The sequence below is a fragment of the Theropithecus gelada genome, chromosome 5, assembly GCF_003255815.1.
Source record: "Theropithecus gelada isolate Dixy chromosome 5, Tgel_1.0, whole genome shotgun sequence".
In the NCBI taxonomy this organism is placed as follows: Eukaryota; Metazoa; Chordata; class Mammalia; order Primates; family Cercopithecidae; genus Theropithecus; species Theropithecus gelada.
The window spans coordinates 113,941,200-113,957,220 of record NC_037672.1 but is presented as its reverse complement, the minus strand read 5'-3'; the positions used below and the strand labels follow the sequence as shown (position 1 = coordinate 113,957,220).

Sequence of the window (16,021 nt, the reverse complement as noted above, 5' to 3'; positions counted from 1 at the left end):
TGATCAGTCTTCAAATTTTCCAAACTTGTATGCTCTGCTTCCGTTTTCAATATAATTTCCAGTTTCAGATCATCTCTTAGCTCACACATACCAACATATGCTGCTAGAAGCAACCAGGTTAAATCTTGAATGCTTTGCTGCTCAGAAATTTCTTCCACCAGATACCTAAATTATCTCTCTCAAGTTCAAAGTTCCACAGATCCCTAGAGGAGGGGCACAATGCTGCTGGGGTCTGTGCTAAAGCATAGCGAGAGTGACTTTTACTTCATTTTCCAGTGAGTTCCTCATGTCCCTCAGGGATCACCTCAGTCTGAACTTCACTGTCCATATTACTATCAGCAGTTTGGTCACAACTATTCAACAAGTCTCTAGAAAGTTCCAAATTCTGCTCATCTTTTGGTCTTCTATCTGAGCCCTCCAAACTCTTCCAACCTCTTCCCATTACCCAATTCCAAAGCTGCTTTGACGTTTTCAGATATCATTATAGCAATACTCCTGGTAGCAATTTTCTTTATTACAGAGCCAAACCATATCAATGTATTTGAAACATTCTATTAAAAAAAAATTTGGCAAGAAGATTTTTTTGTTGGAATACTTGCCTCAGTTGATGCTAAAAAAGCTGTGTTGTCAAAGTTCACACGTGAGTGCAATGTGGCCTTTAGCAGCAAACTGAAAGACATGTTCAAAAACATGAAGCTTTCAAAGTACATCATGGTTAATTTGAGGCAGCATGTAAAAAAATAAAAGTGAACCAGTCCCTATTTAACTCACAGTAAATATTCTTAGTGTGGAATACTGCTCAGCACCCATGCCCAGGGAAGTACACTTAACTCAAGAAATAATTAAGATTCAAGAAGTATTACCACTAAGATATTTTATCTTGGAAAGCACAGTGGTCAAAAATATGAATGACAAACTACAGTGGGGCATGCTGTTTTAAAAGCAGTGTTTAAGGAAAGGAAGAAAGTGTTACAGGCATTCCTCTTCAAGATGTTCGTGTGTCTCATGCCCAATGAGGGAGACAGATTTAGCTTTGGGTAAATAACTATGGCTACTAGGAGAGAAGATAGTGAATTCCAGAACTTAATAGTCCCTGTCTTAGGGAGAAGGACATGTTCTGATTAAAAGTCCTAAAGAAGGTGGCCATTTTCGTTGCTGGTGTTAAGTTGTGGCGGTTGCTGGTCAGTAACAGCCAAGATGCTGCGGAATCTGCTGGCTCTCCATCAGATTGGACAGAGAACCATAAGCACTACTTCCCACAGGCATTTTAAAAATAAAGTTCCAGAGAAACAAAAACTGTTCCAGGAGGATGATGGAATTCCACTGTATCTAAAGGGTGGGATAGCTGATGTCCTCCTGTATAGAGCCACCATGATTCTTACAGTTGGTGGAACAGCATATGCCATGTATCAGCTGGCTGTGGCTGCATTTCTCAAGAAGCAGGAGTGACTTCGATCATCCCAGCAATCATTTGGTTCAGTTTCATTCCGTTCTCTATGGACCAGTAATCTGATAACCGAGCTCTTCTCTGGGGATCAATATTTATTGACTTGTACTAACTGCCGCCAATAAAGCAGTCTTTACCATGAAAAAATAAATAAATAAATAAATAAATAAATAAATAAATAAATAAAAATAAAAGTCCTAAAGAAAAGAAGGTAAAAGATGGAGAGAAATTCTTCTTTAACAGAGAATATATGTAGAAGTTGTTTAGAATAAAGATCCATCAAATTTATGTGAAGAAAATCATTGAGGACCACGTTATTATCACGGGGAGAGTGTTTCAGAATAGACAATATCAGATTGATGTTGCAATAGTCAGAATAATAAAGATGAGAAACATTATTGGTCAGAATTCTCTAGTTTCTAATTGTGTAATCAGCTTAAATTTCCAGTAAAGCCTGTATATGTGAAAAAGAATACTGTGTCTCTTATAAACAAAGACTGAATGGGAGAGACAAAGACAATCTGAGTCAGTACCACATAGTGGTATGATACATCAGTAGACTTTTTTTTTTTTATTAAAAAAGTAAAACGTATTTTCAGAATAATGAAACTCATCTGTGTCTCTTCTAAGATTCCTTATAATTGTACTATCTGTGGACACGTTTGAATTAGAAGGAAAGGAGATGAGTATTGGATCATTCTTTTTTTTTTTTTTTTTTGAGATGGAGTCTCGCTCTGTCGCCCAGGCTGGAGTTCAGTGGCGCCATCTCGTCTCACTGCAATCTCCGCCTCCCGGGTTCACGCCATTCTCCTGCCTCAGACTCCCGAGTAGCTGGCACTACAGGCGCCCGCAACCACGCCCGGCTAATTTTGTGTATTTTTAGTAGAGACGGAGTTTCACCGTGTTAGCCAGGATGGTCTCGATCTCCTGACCTCGTGATCCGCCCGCCTCGGCCTCCCAAAGTGCTGGGATTACAGGCGTGAGCCACCACGCCCAGTCTGGATCATTCTTTGTAAGACTCAATAATTTCTGAATGCATATATAACATTTCTTCCATCCAGCTCTTTCTCTATTTCTTTTAGGTGTTTAAAATGGCTTCTGCTGTTCTGTGCAAAATAACTTTGAGATTGGACAAGAAGATATTGGTTACAAGAAGTTCCTTTATAAGGTCTTGTTCTTGTGACAAGAAATTAAAATATTTGTTTATTTGTGTGTATGTGTGAGATCATGACTGTACAATAATAAAGATCCTAAGTGCTGCATTATTTCGCTATAATGATTCCTTAGGTATTTCTGACAACAACCTCTCTCAGTTGATGGACAGTTAGAGTGAAAACAATGATCCTTAATTGGTGAACATTAGAAAGATACAGCTAGTTTTCAAGACTGATGAATTGATTATGCAAGCTAAATATTGGCATCTGTGTGCTTCACGTATTTTCAAAGTTTTAAACTTTGATGACTGATTTTTTTAATAAATCAGGTTTCTAAGTGAGATCCCTGATGTGCTAAGAGAACATTATGTCTGCTGTGCTTCATAACATAAACTGTTTGATATGTATTTTATTTCAGCTGAGTTACTTGTGAATTTTCTTTTTAAGGGTTTGGAAAATTAGTGTGTTTGTTTCCATTCTAAGATTGAGTCAGGCAGTCTTTGGTTTTTTTGCATTGAGGTAACTGCCATTTCAATTATTTTAATCACAAGGGTCAGGGTCCTTGTTCTCTGCTATACATATGTAAAAAGTTATATAGGAGACTTAAAATCTTGATATTGTGAAGCAGATGTTATTTTTGGAAAATATTAGAAGGATTTTGTTAGTACCTGGTTTCATGTTATATATATGTGTGTGTGTATATATATATAAATATATATATAGAGAGAGAGAGAAAGAGAGAGAGAGAGAAGTTGAAAAAATGAAAGTACAGTTGTGATGTTAGTATGGCAACTATGACAAAGATACATTTGTATCTGAAAACATTTTCAGAAAATATTTTCAGAAAATATTTTTAAAGCACTTTATGTTTTTATAACAGCATGTTTTGTTTTGATTAAAAACTACCAAAAAAACTTCAGTTGTGGTATAAGTGTTGATCAAAGAAAAAGTTTAAACAACTTCAACAGAATTTAATGAGTGGAGAATAGGGAATGACTTATTTTCCATATTTTTACCCTTCCTGTTCCAATTACTTCCCTTTCTGTCCAGAAGTTCAAAATCACTTTTCTTCTGTTTAGCCTAACATATATATTAGCCTCACTCATGGCCACCTACTTGAGTTTCATTACTTTGTAAAACTCCTATGCATAATCAAACTTTTTATGTTAATTTGTATGTAGTCAGTTTAATTTCTGGCGCTGAAGCAAATGAACCAAAGATAAGTAAAGAAAAAAGATATTTTCCTCCCCTACAATGCAATTGACAGATTTCTGTAATTCTTTTGTCAGTTTCACTGCAAGCATAATTACTCTGCTGTCTAGTTCAAAGTGGTTAACTATTACTATTTTACATTTGTAGTATCTATTTATTATAGTAGAATTTAGTGTGAGCTAATCTTTTTCTAATTTAGCAAAATAGCAATTGATATTCTGAAAACAGGCTGAATCAACATTAAAGTCAAAATAAGATTTACTTCACACTGTGCTTTCCCTTTTGGTAACCATTTATGAAATCCATTTATTCCTACTACAGGCAATTGCGAACTAGATTTGTTGGTATGAGGTTTTTAGATTTTTTTAACATCAAATCCTACAGAGTGGAAATTAAGAGCAGCACTTATTAATAATAGTATTAAAATGGACCTTAAATACTCTGATGAAATTTAGAGAACAAAATTAAAATATTGTTTTAAATACATACATTATAGTGGAAACGTAATTTTCAACCAAAATGAGCGATGGAAATGTAAGTATCGAATTATTGAAGTTTATTGAGCTATCTTGTGGGTGCAGCATCTGTGGTTGTTTTTTCCCAAAAACGTTTTCAGAAAGTTTAGTGTTTATACATTTTCTTTAAAAACGGAGCAGGGAGGTTGCAGTGGGACAAATGATTACATACTTGTGAGAATTCAGTTAGTGCCCGGTAAATCTACATTTTATATAAGATAAGGCCTGCATTAGGGAAGTTCAAAGGAATTATTAATCTCATCTTGTCTTTTTCTGTACCTGGGAAGATAAACTAGTAGACCTTTGAAAAAGCAGGTTTCTGTGTAGCCCTTAAAGATGAAAAAACAGTTCCATTATGCATAGGAGTTTTACAAAGTAATGAGACTCAAGTAGGTGGCCCTGACTGGGGCTAATATATATGTTAGGCTAAACAGAAGAAAAGCGATTTTGAACTATTGGACAAAAGGGGAAGTAATGGGAAGAGGAGAGGTAATTATATGGTAAATAAATCATTCCCTATTCTTCACTTGCTAAATTCTGTTGACATTAATTTGTTGAATGTTTCTCATGGATCAACACTTACACCACAACTTTCAAGGTTTCACTGGGATTCCCTTGGCCAAGAGGGGTTCCATTTAGAAAATTGGGGCCTTAGAATTTTACTTTTATTTTTCATAAAAAATACGTCTTACTTTCTTATAGATGGCAAGATAATACTTCTTATCTTTCTACATGTCTAAATGGAAAACATACAAGGTAACAGCTTTTTTCTTCAATTGTAGTTACATTCAAGTGATATAATATTAAAATAAATACATAGACATTATCAATTAAAAGTTAAAATTGAAAATTTTTAATTATACTACTGAATTTCTATGTCTACTGCTTAAAAATTATTTCTTGAATTAATTACCGTAAAGTTTTTCTTTATTTTACTCTTTTAATTTCATTCATATGAAAATATTTTTATGTGTGTTTGTGTATGTTGCCCCAAGTCACAAGATTTTCACTGTAGAGTTCATAGTTTTTTAAATGTAACAAGTCTATGATCATGGCAGGATTTTGATAAACATTTGGTGACATGAGCATGGTTGTAGTTCAGTAAAATGTAAAGACATGTGAATAATCAAGATACCAGTTGTTACCTACCTTAAAATTATTAAGCTATAAATTTATAAGCCATTGGGAGAGTGTGACTGTGAGTCTAATGTGATTGTCACCAAATTGGGAAAACTTTGGAGAAAATATAACTTCTCATCTTAGACTTTGAGTTTAATTTGGAAACCACTAAAGATATTCTTTAATGCCAAAAATGCCTACTTATCTAAATAAGCTGGGCTATTGGAAGTAATCTAATAATTTGATATTCTAAAGCATATTTACCAGGCATGAGTACCAGATTCACGAATTGTTAAGATGGGTTGTGAGACATGGAGGAATAAAGGAGAACAGTTCAAAAAGTAATGAGAAATAGATCAAATCAATGAGGGCATAATTAGCTATCATCAGATGTAACTTTCAAGTGTCCTGTTAATTAAGATCAGTTTTGAAGAAGATAGTGTTTTTTCTCATATCTTTTTCAATTGCAATACTTCAAATTTTAAATAACTTCCATATGTGTTAATGAATTTTTATATATTTAGGTAAAATTATATTGATAAACAAAATGATGTAAAAAAGAGTATTTTTGGAACTACTTAATTGAAATAAAATTATTAATACATTTTATTTATATTTAACCTGATATCCCATGAAGAACAACAGGAAATGTAAATGACAATAGAGTATTATTATACAAAATGTATACGATTTTTGTATTATTTAACAGTTTTATACATAAAATAAGCAATATTTATTAACATTCATATACTACTAATATCATTAATATTATATATTAACAGTCATTTAAGAAATTCTATGCTATATTTTAAGGGTATTGGGAGTTGAACAGATATTATGATTGTTATGTTATACTAATAAAATGTTAATTGTAAATAATATTTTTAACTGCATCAAGCAACTTAAAATTTGTGATATAGTAAATTTACAGATAAATCAGGCAGTTAGCATGGCTTGAAACAACATAAAAGTCAGTGAATTCTGTGTCCTATAAATACAGATTGCTAAATTGGTTACATACTAAATGACAATTTCTTTAGAAATGAATTATCTAGAATAATTTGTCTGGGTGGTTTCCCCAACATATCATCATTAGCAGTAATTAAGTCTGATTAATATTCTTAAAAACATAGCAGTTTACCTATAGACTTAGAGAAATAATTTTGTTTAATATGGTAATAATACTAACAATAATTACAACAGAAATAATTAAATTGATCTACCAAGATGATAAAATTTTGTAATAACTTGTAAAGTATTTATACTTTTATTTATTAGAACAAGAATTATTTTTTCTTCTAGAAATGATGACATCTGATAGGCATGTATTTTGTTCAGGAAAATATTTTACATTTATGTTACCTCTCATTAAACAGACATAGATAAATAGTTAAGTAAAACTTTAAGGAAGCAATATCATTAATCACCTAATTTAGTTCATCAAATTTATGTATATATTTATTCTACATGGAATCACTAAAGCTTATTAATATAAAATGTTTCCTTCACTTTTAGTGCCATTCTTGTACTAAAAGTTGTATAATTTATGTAAAGCTTCTGGTTAATAAAAGTATTATTACAGAGTAGCATACATAGCTCCTATTTTGCATAATTAAATTGTAAATGACAACCATATGAGCCTCCATATGTTCTATCAGTTTCTTTACTCATTTGTACTCTCCTATGCATCAAATGACCTTGTTAATAACCATTACCACAGATTCCCATTAACCAAACTAAATGTACACATATTTATCTAAAGTGTCCATGTTAGAGTCATTATGAGACAGTAACCTTTACTGATTCACAAGTTCAAACACAAACACAAGTGCTAGAAATAGGTTTAATCCTTTACCATCTTGAATTACCCTGTAATTTTGTTTGAATATGTCCCCCAAATTTCAAGTGTTAAAACCTTAATTGTCAAATTCATATGTTGACTGAAAGTAGAGATTTTGGAAGGTAATTAAGATTAGATACGGTCATCAGGGTGAGACCCCCATAATGGGAGTTACAATTTTATAAAAAGCGAAAAAGGGACCTGAGGTGCACACATGCTCTTGGCCTCTCTTCATGTGATGTCCCCTGCCATCTTTATGATGCAGTTGGAAGTTCCTCACCAGATGAAACCCCTCAACCTTGGACTTCCCAGTATCCAGAACCACAAGAAATACATTTCTTTTCTTTCTGAGTTACCCAGTTTATTGTATTCAGCAATAGCAACAAGTAATGAAATTAGACAGCTTGTTAATTCAGGGAATTTTACAATAACTTTGGAAAAGCTGCCACCTAGAAGGTTCTTTCTTGTCTAGAATCCCAAAGGCAGATATATTTTATGCAAACCATATACATTTATTTCTTTCATGCAAACCATATACATTTTAAAGACAATGTTCCAATCCTTAAAAAAGGTGAATTGTATCTTGCTGGGCACTTGCTACAAATAGAGAGACAGAGAGGCAGAGAGATGGAAGGAAAGAAGAAAAGAAAGAAGGAAGGAAAAAAGGAAATAGTGTTTTTCCATCTCTGTATATTTATTTGATGTCACAATTTAAAAGTGGTGTGACCAGAGGTTGAAAATTCCCAGGCATATAAAAACAAACTGTTTATTGTATTCATGATATAGTTCATTTTAAAAAATCACTATTTATTTTGAGGAGTGAGTGGATGGCCTGCTGATGATATGTTACTGAACATGTATTATTTTTACTTCAACAGCTATTCCTAGAAGTTCTAGATATGGGAACAAGTGTTGTAGTGATAATAGAAGAGTTTTCACACTTTGTTTAATCTATTTTTATGCATAATTTAATAGGACTTTCAATAACTGCAAGAACTTAAACTCTTAAAATTGTCTGCTAATAATTTTGCTTAGTTGCTTAAAGTGTTTAAAAGTTATCTGAATCTATGGTGTCTTTATATTTCTGGAATGTATTTTAGTATTTGGTAGGAAAATCTTGGCCTTATATAACACTAGTGTAGTTAAAATATAGTAAGGGAGAAAACCCAAATGAATCTTTGAGGTTTAATGAGAGATTCAGCAGCATGAGGACCTAATATGTACTGTGTTTAGTAAATTTAGATAATTGGTAACGGTGACATGAGTCACTTCAGTGGAATTCTGAAAATCAGAATCGTAAGATGTAGAATATATGGAGATCAGGTAAATTGATGCAAAACATAGGCAATTCTTTTACATAAAGGTATGTTGCGTATCTTTTTTTTGAGTATCATGTAGTATCTATTTAAAAATTTTTAATTATTTTTTATTTTTATTATACTTTATGTTCTAGGGTAAGCATACTTAATATTTTATAATTTAGTAATTTTGTATTTCAAATTATTCTTAGAGATTATTTCTTTTTGGGGGTCAGAGTTTATATTGCAGTACATTAGCTCTTTTGGCTGACATTCTCATTTTTCAGATTAAATACTTTAAGATCGAATATATACAAGACAAAATACATTCCTAAATTGTACAGTCTGATGGAATTTATAAATTTATATACATGTGTTAACACTACCTTAATAATTACTAAAATATTGTCATAATATTTTAGTGACTAACATTTAATCAACGTAGATGAGATACGTCTTAGAATTAGATAGTTAATAGAAAAAAAGAAGGTAATCATAGGCAATAGGTAGATATAAATAGAAATTTAGTATTTATGCATTTTATTCTTTTTTTTTCTAAGGATAGTGTTCTTTTGAGAAACTGCATGCAGGTGGTTTACCAGTAGTTTGTTCTTTAAATTGCTGAATAAATATCTCAAATATAACTACATATTTGGATAGCTTCTACAGTTTTAGCTTTTGTGAATAAAATAATCTTTCCTGTTTTGTCATTCCATTTTCAAATGTATGTTTTATAAATACTCCCTCCCAGTATCTGGTTTGTTTTTCATTTTTCTTAATGGTGCCTTTCATACAGAACACTTTTTAAAAATTTTTTATGAACTCGATTTTATCTTTTTTGGCAACTTTATGCTTCATGTTTGTTTCTGTCTGGTGTTTTCATATGGCAATGTCACAAATACATTTTCTCTTAGACCTTTTGTAATTTGTACATTTACACTGCAGTATTTGACTTATTTTGTACTAATTTTTGTATATTGTTTGATGTAAAAGTTGAGATTCTTTTTTTCAAAATATTTATCAGATTTTTCTGTATAATTTGTTAAGAAGAATAGCACTTCTTAGTCAGTTACCTTGATGTTTTATTTCTTTAAATTTAATTGGCTGTGTTCATGGATAAATTTCTGAATTCTATTCTGTTGATTTAAATGTCTGTGCTTATGCAAGCATATCATTATCTTGGTTAAAGAATCATTATTATGTTTTGAATTCAGGTAATAAAAGTTTATCCAACTTAGTAACTCTCATCAAAATTGCTTTAGTTGTTTAAACCCTTTGCATTTTTATACAAATTTAAAAGTTAAATTGTCAATTTCTATTTTTAAATAGCTAGCTTAGATTTGGCTTAAGACTGCCTTGAACCTATAGGTCAATTTGGAGAGAACTGATATCTTAATATGAAATTTTTGTATTGAAGAAGATTAAATACATCAAACTGATTTCAAATTCAATTTCTATCCGCAATGTTTTGTTTTTCAATGTATAGGTATATTAGTTTGCTAGGGCTGCAATAAGAAAATACCAAGCACTGAGGGACTTAAAGAAGAGGAATTTAGGTTTTTCCATTTTTGGAGGTCTTGATGTGTAAGGTTAAGGCACTAGCAGAATTGGTTTCCTCTAAGGCATCTCTTGCTGAAGCTTGAAAATGATCATCCTCTTGCTGCATATTCACAAAGTCATCCTTTAATGAAATGGCTTCCTTTTCACTTATAACCTCTTTAAAAGCCCTACCTCCCAATATGGTAACATTCTAAAGCAATGGATATTTAGGGGCTTTAGCCTATAAATTGTGGGAATACAATTCAGCTCATAACAATAGATCTCACAAGAATGTTGTTAATTATTTTGACTACATATTACGTATTTCCAACTTTAAATTAATGTGCAAGCTTAAATGTTTTAAAATAATCTCAGTAATCATTGAAACAATTTTAAGTATAATAATGAAATCAAAATGTTTCTGTGCCCTTTAAAAATGTTGCCACGATATAAAAGTATTTTTAATTTTTCACATTTTGCATATATATATATATATATACACGTGTGTGTGTGTGTGTGTGTGTGTACAGTCAGCTCTTTATACCCATGTGTACTGCATTTGAGAATTCAACTAACTTCAGATCGAAAATTTAAAAAAATCAAATAAAAACCAATACAATAATAAAAAATAATACAAATAAAAATGTATAACTACTAGCTACATAGCACTTACATAGTATTAGGTATTATAAATTATCTAGAGATAATTCAAAACCTACAGGTTAGATGCAAATGCTACACAATTTTCTTTTGAGACAGAGTTTTGCTCTATTGCCTAGGCTGGAGAGCAGTGGCACAATATACCATTTTATATAAGGAACTTGAGCATTCCCAGATTTCGATATCTGTAGGAGGTGGGTGAAGTATGGTGGGGGGTTGTCCTGAAACCAATTGATAATGAGAGATGACTACAATTCTATTGTAGGTTATGAATGTCTACAGAAATTTTTTAAAAAACAACATTTACTTTGTACAATGTAATTTTTTTTTTTTTTTTTAACTGTGTGTGTGAGTGTACTGAGGTAGGATGTTGGATGGGGTGGCCAAAAAATAGAAAATCTTTCTTTTTCTTTATTATTATTGTTATTATTTCCAACTTTTATTTTAAATTCAGGGGTACATGTGCAGGTTTGTTACATGGGTAAATGTGTGCCATGATGGTTTGCTGCACACATCTTCCAATCATCCAGGTATCAAGCTTAGAATCCATTAGCTATTCTTTCTGATGCTCTTCCTCCTCCTACCTCCTACTCTCTTTCCAGCAGGCCTCAGTGTGTTTTGTTCAACCCCCCACCACATATGTCCATGTGTTCACATCATTCATTTACCACATATAGTTTCCTGCGTTAGTTTGCTAAGAATAATGGCCTCCAGCTCCATCCACGTCCCTAAAAATGACATGATCTCATTTTTTATAGCTGCATACTATTCCATGTTGTGTATGTACCATATTTTCTTTATCTAGTCTATCACTGATGGACATTAAGTTGATTCTATGTCTTTGCTATTGTGCATAGTGCTGCAATGAACATATGAGTGCATGTTTCTTTGTAACAGAACAATTTATATTCCTTTGGGCATACACCCAATAATGGGATACCAGAGGCGTGAAGAAGAGCTGGTATCACTGATACTAAAAGTATTCAAAAAAAAAATTGAAAAGAAAGGACTCCTCCATAACTTATTCTATGAGGCCAGCAGCATCCTGGTACCAAAACCTGGCAGAGATACAATAAAAAAGGAAAACTTCAGACTAATGTGCTTGATGAACATCAATGCAAAATTCCTCAACAAAATACTTGCAAAGTGAATTCATCAGCACATCAAAAAGCTAATCCACCATGATACGGTAAGCTTCATCCTTGAGCTGCAAGACTGGTTCAACATATGCAAATCAATAAATGTGATTCATCACATAAACAGAACTAAAGACAAAAACCACATGATTGTTTCAATGGATGCAGAAAAGGCCTTCAATAAAATTTAATATCCATGCATGTTAAAAACTCTCAATAAAATATATATTGAAGGAAAATACATCAAAGTAGTAAGAGCCAGCTATGACAAACCCACAGCCAATATCATACTGAATGGCCAAAAACTGAAAGCATTCCCTTTGAAAGTCAGTTCAAGACAAGGATGCGCTGTCTCATCACTTTTATTCAACATAGTATTGAAAGTTCTGGCCAGGACAATCAGGCAAGAGAAAGAAATAAAGGGTATTCATATAAGAAGTGAAGAAGTCAAACTACTTTTGTTTGCAAATGATATGATTCTATATCTAGGAAACCCCATCATCTCAGCCCAGAAGCTTCTTAAACTGATAAACAACTTGAGCAAAGTTTCAGGATACAAAATCAATGTGCAAAAATCACAAGCATTCCTATATACCAACAACAGGCAAGCTGAGAGGCAAATCACTAATGAACTCCATTCACAATTGCCACAAAAAGAATAAAATACCTAGGAATACAGCTAGCAAGGTAAGTGAAGGACCTCTTCAAGGAGAACTGCAAACCATTGCTCAAACAAACCAGAGATGACACAGACAAATGAAAAACATTCCATGCTCACAGATAGGAAGAATCAATATCATGAAAATGGCAATACTGCCCAAAGCAATGTATACATTTAATGTTATTCTCAGTAAACTACCATTGATATTATTCACAGAATTAGAAAAAACTATTTTAAAATTCATATGGAACCAATAACCAAGACAATCCTAAGGAAAAAAATACAAAAGCTGCAGGAATCACACTACCCAACTTCAAACTACGTTACAAGACTACAGTAACAAAAACAGCATGGTACTGATACAAAACCAGACACATAGACCAATGGAACAGAATAGAGAACACAGAAACAATACTGTACTCCTACAATCACCTGATTTTTTAAAAAACCTGACCAAAACAAGCAATGGGGAAAGGAGTCCCTGTTTAATAAATGGTTCTGGGAGAAATTGCTAGCCATATGAGGAAAATTGAAATTTCTTCCTTACACCATATACAAAAATCAACTCAAAAGGCATTAAAGACCCAAAACAGTGAAAACCCTAGACTAAAACCTAGACAATACCATTTAGGGCATAGTCAAGGGCAAAGATTTTATAACAAAGACGCCAAAGGCAATTGCATCAAAAGCAAATGTTGACAAATGAGATCTAATTAAACTAAACAGGTTGTGTTCAGCAAAACAAACTATCAACAAAGTAAACTGACAACTTACAGAATAGAAGAAAATCTTTGTAATCTATCTATCTGCCAAAAACCTGATATCTAGCTTCTATAAGAAACTTAAACATATTTACAAGAAAAAAATAAACAATCCCATTACATTAAAAAGTAGGCAAAGACATGATCAGACACTTCCCAAAAGAAGACATACATACAGCTAACAATCATATGAAAAAAATGCTCAATATCACACATGAAAAGAGATCATTTTATTCATCGTAAAATTGTCATCCTTGCCTAATCATTAGAGAAATGCAAATCAAACCCACAATGAGAGACCATCTCACACCAATCAGAATGGCTATTTTAAAAAAGTCAATACACAACAAATGCTGGTGAGGTTGTGGAGAAAAATAAACGTTTTTACACCGTTGGAGTGAGTGTAAATTAGTTCAACCATTGTGGAAGACAGTGTGGCTATTCTTTAAAGACCTAGAGGTAGTACAATGTAATTTAAAGTATTAAAAACATTGACCATTAAAGCTCTTCATTTTCTTGTGAAAAATTTATCAAAAATAGTTTAAATAGTGCTTGCCTTATTTTCTCTATATAACTAAAATAAAAATAAATAAATAAAATTTTCTTTATTTGTGAGGTTTATTTTTGTTTTATTTTGTTTTCCAATATGGGTCTTTTATATAAAGATTATATGATGTATCTTGCTGAGTATACTTAATATTTTAAAATATTAATATTGTGCTTTCAATACTTTTTAGAGATCATTTATTTTGGGGGGCTAAGAGTTTATGCTGTAGTACATTTGATCTTTTGGTTGACATACTCATTTTATTAAATAAGTGTTTTAAGACCTAATATATATATAATAAAATGCATCTCTAAACTGCACAATTTGATGTAATTTGTAAATTTATAAACGTGTATAAATTTGTTTAAGGCTAGTCAAGTGAAGCAATGGGAGTTGAGAAGGAAAAAAGAAAACTGTAACTGATTGTGACCAGCTAGTTATAAACAAAACTGAAGTCAGACCAGGCAAGGAACATCATCCTTTCAGTCACAACTTCTTTTAATATTTATGGTGATAATTTCATCTTCACTGGATGCATACCTGGTATCCTTAAAATGGTGGCACTGTGAACATTCTAACAGTAAGGCATTTCTTCTATAATTTCATTTGTGTTTTCTTTAAATTTCATTTTCAGCATTACTACTTATTTTGCTGTACTTTCATCTTAAATGGTAAATACTATACTTTCATTACCCAATTTTGTGAAATATCAAGTGGATTTATTACCAGGTGACAGAAGGCAGATGACAACATAACTATATATTATGCTCTCTGTGAATGAACTAACAGATGCACAATGACAAATCACCAACAGACTTTGAAATAAGTAATGTTTCAGATTCTTGGTCATTGGTAATGATCTTTTTTTACATAGTGATTTGTAAGCTAACGGTAGATATACACTTATAAATAATGTATATATAAATATATTTGATGGTATATATACACTTATAAATAATGTATAAATATATTTGACAGTATATATACATATATATTTGTAAGCTGACTATATACACACACACAGGCATACATATGACTGTGTATATGTAGATATATATGTAAACACACACTCTCACACACATATATATAATGGTAGTAGATTGTTGAGGCTAGATTTATTTAACTAAACTGTGGTAACTGAAGAAGTTTGTGCAGTCAAGAATGTACATGAAGGTTGTCTGCATTTTAATGTCAATTTCAATTTCTCATTGCTATTTTATAGAAATTGAATTGATTTTCTGTAAACTATCTTACTTCATTTAGGTTTTATCTCATATCTTTAGTAAATATCCACAGTATCCACATGTATAATTGTATCACCTTCTACTGTAGACATGCTACTTTATCTTATTTAATCTGTATGCATAGTGCACTTATAGAACTACTAGTGCAATATTGAATAAAAGTAGTAACATCAGACAAGCTTCCTTATTTTCTTACCTAAATAAAGAAAAGGTTTCAGTCATTCACAATTAAGCATAATGATTGATGGAGGTTTTCATCGCTGCACAATTACAGATTAAGGAAATTTCTATTTCTAGCTCACAGATAATTTTTTCATAGTGATTTACTAAATATTGTCAAATTTCAAAATACTCATACTTTTTTTTCCTTTTTTTTAGCATGACAAGCAATACCAGTTGATCTTCAAATGTTAAACTAATCTTGCATTCTTGGAAATGACCACCTCTTTGGTCATGGTGTACAACGCATGTTCTATACCACTCATTATGGTGTTTTGGGGGTGATTTTTTGTATATTCAAGAGGAATATTAGTATATACATTGGTATCATCTCTTGAACAATGGAGGGGCTAAGAACACCAACTACCAGCACAACTGAAAATTCGTATATAACTTTTGACTTCCCCAAAACTTAACTACAAATAGTCTAGTGTTGACTGGAAGCATTACCAATAACTTAAACTGTCAACAAATAGTTTATATGTTTCATGTATTGCATAATATATTCTTACAATAAAGTAAGCTAGAGAAAATGAGACTTTCTTTTAAAAACCACAAAGATGAGAAAATATGTTCACTATTGACTAAATGAAAGTGGGTCACCATAAAGATCTTTATCATTTTCACATTGAGTAGGCTGAGGAGGAAGAAGAGCAAGGGTTAGTCTTG

The 16,021-nt window shown here is 31.9% G+C and overlaps 1 pseudogene across 1 annotated transcript; it reads left to right on the top strand.

Annotated features, from left to right (window-relative positions):
- The first annotated feature begins 1,142 nt into the window (after window positions 1-1,142).
- LOC112624749 lies at window positions 1,143-1,641 on the top strand (annotated as a pseudogene). The gene has a single exon (XR_003119470.1). The product of XR_003119470.1 is annotated as a cytochrome c oxidase subunit 7A2, mitochondrial pseudogene (transcript).
- Window positions 1,642-16,021: the final 14,380 nt, after the last annotated feature.